The following is a 9,543-nucleotide window of genomic DNA, read 5'->3' as shown; positions in this document are numbered from 1 at the left end:
AAACTCTTTCTCCCCCTAGGATTTTTGATTTAGTTGGATCACTGTAATTTTTTAGGGGGTTTGAATATATAGTTCAATCACCTTCCATTGTTACATGGATAATTATCCATTTTTTTAAACACACAAAGTAGAAAGTAATAGGACAAATGAGAGAATTATAATTAATTTCAAGTTTGAACTACAAAGTAGACATGTTTATGCCTTGCTCTTTTCCTTTTAAAAATATTTTTTTACATTAATTTTCGTCATTTTACATCCAACCAGCCAGCCAGACATAAATTATCATAATAAATTAATTTTCGATGAAAAACAGGCATCGGAATATTAGCATAATTTAGTAATTCTATGATCACATTTACAACATTCCCATTACCTAACTAACCACCACAGAAATTACATGGCTGCCTTGTTGGTCTCTTGTGTCCATGCCCCATTCTCCCATTGCTTAACCAGATCAGCATACCCTTCTGCGGAGCTTATTGCAAAATTCATTAGAGAACTCATGGCAACTGACATCCCAGCACACAAGACTCTAATGGCAACCTGTCCCATTTTCTCCGCACTCATCATCACCTCCTCTTCTACCTGATGATCCAACTCCACCATCTCCATAGTCCCACCAGAAACAGGGGAGAGTCGCTTCGATCCCATTGGAGTTGGGAAAGAATCATCTGGTTTCTGTGTATACAGTGATCCCACCCCCGCTGCAAAGAAATCGAGCCCATCGATCACAGGGTCATCAGAGATGTCAGCAAGGAATCTGGACCACTGAATACAAATTCCAAAAATGGGAGGAGCTGCTGCTCCTCCTCCTCCCCGAGAGTGTCGAGGAGAGAATGGCAATTTTGATGTTTCTGGGTCAGTTCTTATACATCTGAGGAGCCATCCTGTAAGTGCATGGACATAGGATCGTTGAGCAGTGATCCATGACTCAAAACAGGTTCGCCAATTCCGAAGCTCTGTCTCAAGATTTACAGCTGATCGAAAGAGCCGGTGCGGTTCAGTTGGTGACATTTCACCCAGTTTCTGCTCTGCCACTTCCAGTTTTTGTGGTGTAGCAGCTAACAAGAGGAGCTTGGCTTCGTCTATTATTTGCTTCTGGATTCGATGACATTCTGCCGTCACTTTCCACATCTTTGCTAACCTGCCGTTTATAATTAGATTCCAATATTAGTCCTCCCCCAATAAACAGTTATTATTATTAACATACTATAGTAAATATGCTTGTCAATCTGGTTTCAAAGGTGGGAAAGGGTGGGTGGTTGTTGTGTAGGATACTTGTCTATAAACCAACTTCCAATCAATAAATCAACCGAAAACCTGAGAAAACCAGGGCATGGATCAGAAATCATCACCTTTAATTAGAATCTTGAATGGTAACTAAGGCCAGTCAGTGTGCTTTGGAGTTTGGAGGGGGTCCAAGCTTGATCAAGTAGTGGCTTGGCTTTGGTTTAATGTTTTGAATTGAAGGGATAAGGTAAAAAGTATTCTGGTCCAAGGCTAGTAGTCCAGCCAACTCGGTTTTCAGATGGGATTGCGCTCAGAGTGACATGCCTGATAAACGAATAGGCCAAATATTTCTGAACTCAGCAGCCCAATTAAACATAATAGAGATTGTACTGCAAAACTGATCAAGGTTCAAATTTCCTAAATGCTTGGATCTGATGGAATTTCAACCCAATCTTTAGCAGCTTCTGCTATAGACAACTACTTTGAACGCTCATAAAGATCAACTCAAGGTTCACATGACTGTCAGCTTTCCAAGTGTATTGATCCAGATATCGATGGAATTAGATCAATTCACTGGCTATTTGAGGTTATTCTCAAAATTTGCAGTCAGAACTACACTTCGCTTTGAGGTTGCAGACCTTCAAGACAGATAAACACAAAAAAGACCTTGATGATGATGACGAAGTTGATTTCAGACAATGAGACCCACCTACCCGCATGAGTTGACGATGATGGAATTTTTGGAGAAAGGAGAGATGAAACTAGAGCATGAAAGAATCAATTTGTAATATGGCGACCATACCCTTGTATCAATTCCTGAAGCTGCGGTTGCAATTCCTCAACCATTAAAGTTTCGATTCTCTTTGAAACTGCTTCAATCGAGTGTATTGAAACCTTGATCTGGGTTTGGAGATCTCTTATTGCAGCTCTAGTTTTATGCACCACACAAGGATCCTCTCCTTTCACATCTTGGTCCCTTAGCTGCATATATTTCTTCTCATAGGCGATGCGAACCCGTTCTCCTGACTGAGGAGTTGATAAGACAACAGCAGAAATCAATATAGAGAATTAGTAGTTGCCCTCTAAAAACACAGGAACTAGTTAATGTCCGGGTATGGAGTACTTCTACCTTGACTTCCTTATATAGCTTCTTCTCCCAAACATATAGTCTATCAAGTGTTGATTGATGACTCCCCGAGAACATACAAGACTCCTCAGAGAAATCACTACTGCTTTCATAACCATCATCCCTGGAACTTGAAGAATTGTTGAGGAATCTCGATGAGGAGGACCGTGATGATGCCGAACGGAACAAAGCAACTGGATTCAACATTCTCATAGCTGCACCCACCCGAAAAAAATGGAATGTTGCACATTATCGCTCACATCTTATCAATTGGACCCACCAAACATGAAAGGAAGAACCCGTAAAATAATGAACTTGAAATTCATTTTATGCATTTTGTTCACACAATATATATTGGTGTAACTAGTACTTGCACTCTCTACAACCAATAGTGTGGTCACCTTTAACTACCCATTAACTAAAAGTTCTGATAGTGCACAATGCTTGCAATGGACGTACAGTGGAGAATACCAATCTTTTGTTGGATGATTATATGAAAAAATACCAGTAAGCTCGTTTGAGGTTGAACAATACTGATGGGCTTTGCTAGCTTCCAACATTGTTGAGACCTCATTAGCCGAATTGCAAACTATCATGAACTGAGTTTCAAGATCCTTGATGACCTCTGCCATTCTTGTTGGTCTCCGATTTACATAAACAGTAAACCCGGGGGCTTCTTCTTTGTCTTTTCTATCACTCTCTGCTCTCTCTTGATCACTGAATTCAAGTTCTACTGTATTTTGAGCTTCTGATACTTCAATGCTCTCAGCACCATGGGATTTTAATCCTTTTACTTCATGCGTAGTATCAATTTCACTGCTGTCAGCATCAGTATCATCTTCGTCTTCTTCGATAATGACTTCATCATCAGCATGGTAATTAGCACAATTCGTATCAATTTTAGGAGGTCTTGCTTCTGTTGTTACTACCTGTTCATCTTGTTCTTCAACTTCCTCTTCTAAATCAGGGATTCCTTCTTCTTCACGAACTTCCCTGAACCCTGCAGTCTCATCATCCATGAGAGTCTGCTCAAGACTTATGTGGGTGGGGTAACCATATGTATCCAGTGACGAGAAGGGATTCCAAAAGAAGTCCCCCCATTGTGAAGTCTGAGGAAAACTCGGTCCATTCAGTATTGAAGAAAAGTATGAGTAGGAATCGATTCTCACAGTTTCTGGTGATTGGGGGGGCCTCTCCTCGACAGAAATGGCCAATGGATCCCCACCTGATCTCAGGTAATTCACTCTGAAAGTTGAGTTGTAGGAACTGAATTGGGGGTGGAGTTGAGAAGGGTTTTGATGAGATTGAGATGACACTTGGACAAGTTTTCTTTACAGGGGTGAAAGGTGAGGTACTGAACAAATCCAAGAAAAACTCACGGGGTTCATCTCCCTCAATATAATTACGAAGGGCAGTAGACACAAGGTTTAAGGACTGTATGTAAGCAATGTGTGCGGAGGCAAATCGAGTTCTCTGCCCAAGGGCCTCTTTAATAAATTTCTTCCTGTCTTTACAAAGCAGGACAGCTTCTTCATTATCCAGTTTTGATGTAGAACATCCCATCTCTCTCTCTCTCACTTCCTGCTAAAATCAAAGGGAATATCATGAGTTGTGGGCCAAGTATTTCATATGGATTATTTGGGCAATGTCGAACATAAAAAGTAAAGTAGGAGAACCTTAGTTCATGAAATAGCATTGCAATAGCTGCAAGGAGCAAGAAATCAAATGAGACAAAGGGAAGTTATCCTTGAGAAACCATGCTCAACATCTTTGATGCAAAACTTGGCTTCAGTAGCTTAAAACTACAAAAGAACGGTTTTGCAGAGATGGGATTCTTTTCTTAATTGTAAAGTCATAGAGAGAAAGAGTCAGGAACATATGAACTTACATAATTAGGAAGTAACCAAGATTCTTTCAAGCCTTCTCTTCAACTTTTTCAAAAGCGCAATACCTTCGAAACTTCAAATCCAACTTTCAAGCAACAGGATAGTAGGATAAACACAACCTGACAACCTGTAGCGAAAATGAAAAGCAAATAAATAAAAAAATCTCTACCAAAAAAGATTAACTAAAGGAAAAAAGGGTAATCGGTCTGATTAAATTTTCTGAATTAGAAATTTTGGTACCAAACTCGAAATTAATCGGGGCCAGAAAAAAAAAAAAAAAAAAATCCAAATATTAAGACACAGAAGAAAATTGATGTTATTTTAAGGGGTAGAATATGATAAACCTTGAAATCTCAACCTCGGGGAGAATTGCATTTTGTTTTACGTAAAAGTAAAAATGATCGGGGTGTACAAAAGCTAAAACCCATTCTAAATATAAGATTTTTACGCTGCAAACTACTTCTAAAGGCTCTAATGGCAAAGAAGTATAACCATGCAAATTCCGAAAAGAATAAGTTTAGACCCATTTCAAAAATACGATTTTTATGACGAAATCTACTTCTGAAACCCACAGAATCCCAGAGGATAAATGGGATTAAGGACTTCTAATAATGGTACATCAGAATGAATATTCCCAGTTAAGATAGAAAGAAATGAAAGCCATTTCAAGGAAGAAAGATGAAGTTTCAGAGATTCAGGAAAAAAAACCTTTCTTGAGATAGAAAATTTTAATTTGAAATCACTGCTTATATCAGTAGAAAATGAAGAAAAAACGAGCTTCAAAAGCAAAGGAATTACAAGGGACCCTGGTTTTGGAAGAAGGTGGCACTTGATTTCTAAACTAATAGTTTTAAGAACTGGTAAAAATGATGTAGGGTGTGTTAGAATGAGGAAACCTACCTGATTACCATGGCTGCAAGAAGCCTGAGCTACGGCGAGAAGAGCAACGGTCTAAACGTCAGAGAAGAAAATTAAAACGGAGAAAAAGGAAGAATAAAGATGAGAAGGACAATATGAAACAAAGTAACAATAAAGATGAGGAGAATATGAACCAAAGCAACATATGCCCCTCCAAACCAACTGTATTTCTTCCAGTCACTTTGTCCCAATTTTTATTTTATTTAAAAAGATGCTATTTCATACGCTGAAAATGCCGAACACACACTCCCCCCCACCCCCACCCCCCCGCCCCCCCAAAAAAAAAAAAAAAAAATCAATCTCAAACCGAATTCAAAAGATTGGTATAAAGAGGTTAGAGAGACACACATTCGAAGAAAAGACAAAATATTGGGGCAGTGATTGGACTGGTTTAAACCTTTTTTTTTTTTCCTTACAAGTCTAGTTTAACTGAACTAGATTCAATTTGGATATGTGAATCTCAACACACAAAAAAATGTATTGAGATTCACAAATCCAAATCCGGATTATGAGGCTAAGGGGGACAATAATTGATGCAAAAGCATTGATACTCTTAATTTTTTGGGAAGGGTTTAGTGCATGACCATGCACAAAGCCGTTAGATGGGGATCAGGATCTATGGTGCACCCCTCTAACTTCATTTGATGGCATAGGAAGTGCACCAATGATACGATCATACATAGGAGGCCAATGATGTCATTTTACGAGAGAATGAAAGAGATAAGACACATATGTGTTTACTTATCCCCCTTTTTTATGGGAATTTCTTTTGAGAATTTTACAGGTCTCCCTTGGACTTTGGTCCAATTACGCCCTTTCCCTTGTGTTTTGAATAATCATATCTGCCCCCTTGACATTTGATTGGTGTTAGTGAGGTGTAAGTTTAAACTATTATTGATCAATATCCAGGAAAATGATCCAGATCGTATCTAAATTGGTTGTGGTTCAATTGGTTATTCCCTTTTTTCTTATTTTGTTCAACTCTCATTATGTGCTTTAAAATGAACTATTATTCTCATAGAAGGCAAATCCCTCAACACAAACTTATGGGTAGTTGGATTTATCATGCACAAATACCAACTTTGTCTCTGTCAAGGTTGGGGTAAGGGATCAAAATTTTAAATCATATGACTCCATTCCCAAGCCCGAGGTCAGAATGTTCTACCACACTATTGTCATTGTTAGCGTACGATGTCTTATATTATGTCACAGTTTAATCCAGGGAGTGGTGTAGATACTCTGACAGAACAAAACGGCGCCCTCACAAAACAGAACGTCACAGTTTTTTATTTGAGGGTAGTTTTATACTTTTCGGATTAGGGTTTTTCACTATATATTTGTAGCGAGGTCTACTTTCTCTATAATGCAAGCAATTATGTGAGGTGTGAGGACGGGCCCTATAACCCTATTCTTCATTGATATTAAAGCAAAATCTCATATCATCGAGGACGTAAGCAATCTTGCTAACCCTTATAAACTTGTGTGCTTTGTTTGTTCTTGTTTTTCTATTACCTTCTGCATCGTTTTTGGGGTTGCATTTCCACAAACTAGTATTAGAGTTCTAGGTTTTTGTTTTCTGGGGTTTTCTATTACAATGGCAGGGAAAGGATCGAATGTCAAGTATGACATCAAGTGGTTTAATGGGAGAACAACTTCACCCTCTAACATCAAAGGATGAAGGATCTTGATACAACAAGGTTTGGAAAAAATGTTGTTGGGGAAACGGAAGAAACCTACAAAAGTTACTGATGAATATTGGGAAGAGATGGAGAAAAAGGTGGCAAGCGCTATTACTGAATATTTCTGATGATGCCCTACAATATGTTGTGGGTATCGAATCTACACCGCAGTTATGGGCGAAACTTGAAAGCATCTACATGATGAAGTCCTTAATGAACAAGTTGTTCGTGAAGAAGCAATTGTATTTTCTATAGATGGAGGAAGGTATGAATCTATTAGAATATCTTAATACATTCAATCAAATCATAAGTAAACTTGCATACTCGGAGGTTAAGATCGAGGATGAAGATAAAGCCTTAATGTTGCTATCATCGCTCTCAGAATCGTATGATCACCTAGTAATAACTCTTTTGTATGGGAAGGAGACCCTTGAGATAGATGAAGTTACGATTGTCCTCATGCCCAATGATACAAGAAAGAAGGCTAGTGGTACGAAATCTTAAAGAGAATGTCTTTTCGGAGGTGACAAAGAGTAGGAAAGAAGATGATCAAATAAGAAGGGATCTGAGAAGAGTCGATAGAAATCAAAAGATACAAAGACAAAGGTCTCTTGTTACTATTGCAAAAAGGAAGACCATCTGAAGAGAGAGTGCTTGAAGAAGAAGAAGGCGGATTTGAAGAAGAAAGGTGCAGATAAAGCATCTGAGGAAGCTAGTGTGGCTGATAGTTCAAATGGAGATGATTAAGACATACTCTCTATATCATTAGGTAAGAATTAGCCTTCTGATTCTTGGATTTTAGATTCTAAATGTTCATAACATATGTATCCACACAAAGATTAATTTGATACATATCAACCATATAGTGGTGGGTTTGTCCTAATGGGGAATGATGATGTGTATAAGATCATTGGGAAAGGCACTATCAAAATCAAAATGTTTGATGGGATAATAAGAACTTTAGTAGATGTAAAACACATACCTGAATAGAGGAAAAATTTAGTATCTTTGGGGACATTTGATTCAAATGATTGTAAGTACATAGCAGAAGGTGGAGTTCTCAAAGTTATTAAGGGTGTTATGGTTGTCATAAAGGGACAACTAACAGAAAACTTATACAAACTCATAGGGAGCACTGTTACAGGTGCAACATCTATGACTACAGATGCAGGATCTGATACAGATGATACTCATTTGTGGTATAAGCGGTATGGGCATATGGGAGAAAGAGGATTGATGGAGCTTCATAAATGGAAACTGTTGAAGAGAGTGAAAACTTGTAAACTGAACTTCTGCAAATATTATATGTTCGAAAAATAGTGCAAGGCTAGTTTCAAAACTGTAAAACATAAGAGTAAGGGGGTGCTTGATTATGTACACAACGATGTATGAGGTCCTTCAACAACCAAATATAAAGGTGGGGCAGAATACTTTGTGACCTTCGTTAATGCTTACTTAAGGAAAGTCTGAATCTACTTCATAAAGCATATAAGTGAGGTGTTCACTAAATTTGAGGAATGGAAGGCTGAGATAGAAAGGAAGATGGAAAAAGAAAATTAAGTATTTAAAAACAGATAATAAAGGGGAGTACAGGTACAAGCCGTTTCTAGAATTGTGCAAAGCTGAAGGGATTACACATCACTTTATAGTTTTAAAAACACCACATGAAAATGATGTAGCTGAAAGGATGAATATGACACTTCTAGAAAGAGCCTAGTGTATGAGACTGAATATAAGGTTGAGCAAGAGTTTTTGGGAAGAAAAAGTGAATATGACATGTTTTCTTATCAACAGGTCTCCATATAAAAGCAATTGATTGTAAAATCCCTAAAGAGGTATGGACAGAAAAATCAGTAGATTATTCTATTCTAAAAATATTTGGTTGTCCAGCCTATACTTATGTAGAGAGTCAACAGCGTTCCAAGTTAGACTCAAAGTGTCACACCCCGTTCACACTGAACCGGAGCGGTGACCGAGTTAACACCGGTTAACCCAAACCTGCCAGGATCATCAGATACTGTATTCCACCACAGCATACACACACTAACATAAGTTCATCAAATCAGCGGAAGACTAAGTTTTACCTATGAATAAATCCCATATACTTGATACCCGAATTGTGATACAATAATTATATACATTTGGGCCCGAAAGCATGATATATACACAAAAGAATATGATTCAAATACCAAGTATATACAGGAAATCATCAAAACCATCAGAGTACACAGCTCGGCTCGGTATCAAGGGTGGAGCTCAGCTCGGCATCAAGGGTTGTGCCCAGCTCGGCATCACATAGAAGAGCTCAGCTCGGCCTCAGAAGTGGAGCTCAACACGGCCTCCAAGGTGGAGCTCAGCTCGGCCTCAGAACTGCTGTCCCGCAGCACAGCTCTCGCACAAGCAGTCTACGCCGTGCTCAAACTCCTTAGGGGTCCACCAGTCCTCTTCAGGAAACTCGACTGTGGGACCCACCCCATGCTCCTCAGATGTATGACCTGCAAAATCATCTAAAAAGGGGGTGTACACGTGGGATGAGCTCACTAGCTCAGTAAGTAGAAAGATGGACCACACAGCAGTCCACACATCACAACACATCATATGCACTACATGCCATACTATACATTTTAAATCACATCCACCTAAGCAACATTACTAAGTCTTTGGTTTTAGTGCTACTACAACCACAATGCGCGTATACTCCGGG

At 38.8% G+C, this 9,543-nt stretch overlaps 1 pseudogene; it reads right to left on the bottom strand.

Moving 5' to 3' along the window:
- Positions 1-288: 288 nt before the first annotated feature.
- On the bottom strand, positions 289-5,318 carry LOC122083861 (annotated as a pseudogene).
- Positions 5,319-9,543: the final 4,225 nt, after the last annotated feature.

This window comes from Macadamia integrifolia, chromosome 7, assembly GCF_013358625.1.
Source record: "Macadamia integrifolia cultivar HAES 741 chromosome 7, SCU_Mint_v3, whole genome shotgun sequence".
NCBI lineage: Eukaryota > Viridiplantae > Streptophyta > Magnoliopsida > Proteales > Proteaceae > Macadamia > Macadamia integrifolia.
The sequence above is the reverse complement of the archived record's forward strand: the minus strand, read 5'-3'. Positions and strand labels throughout refer to the sequence as shown.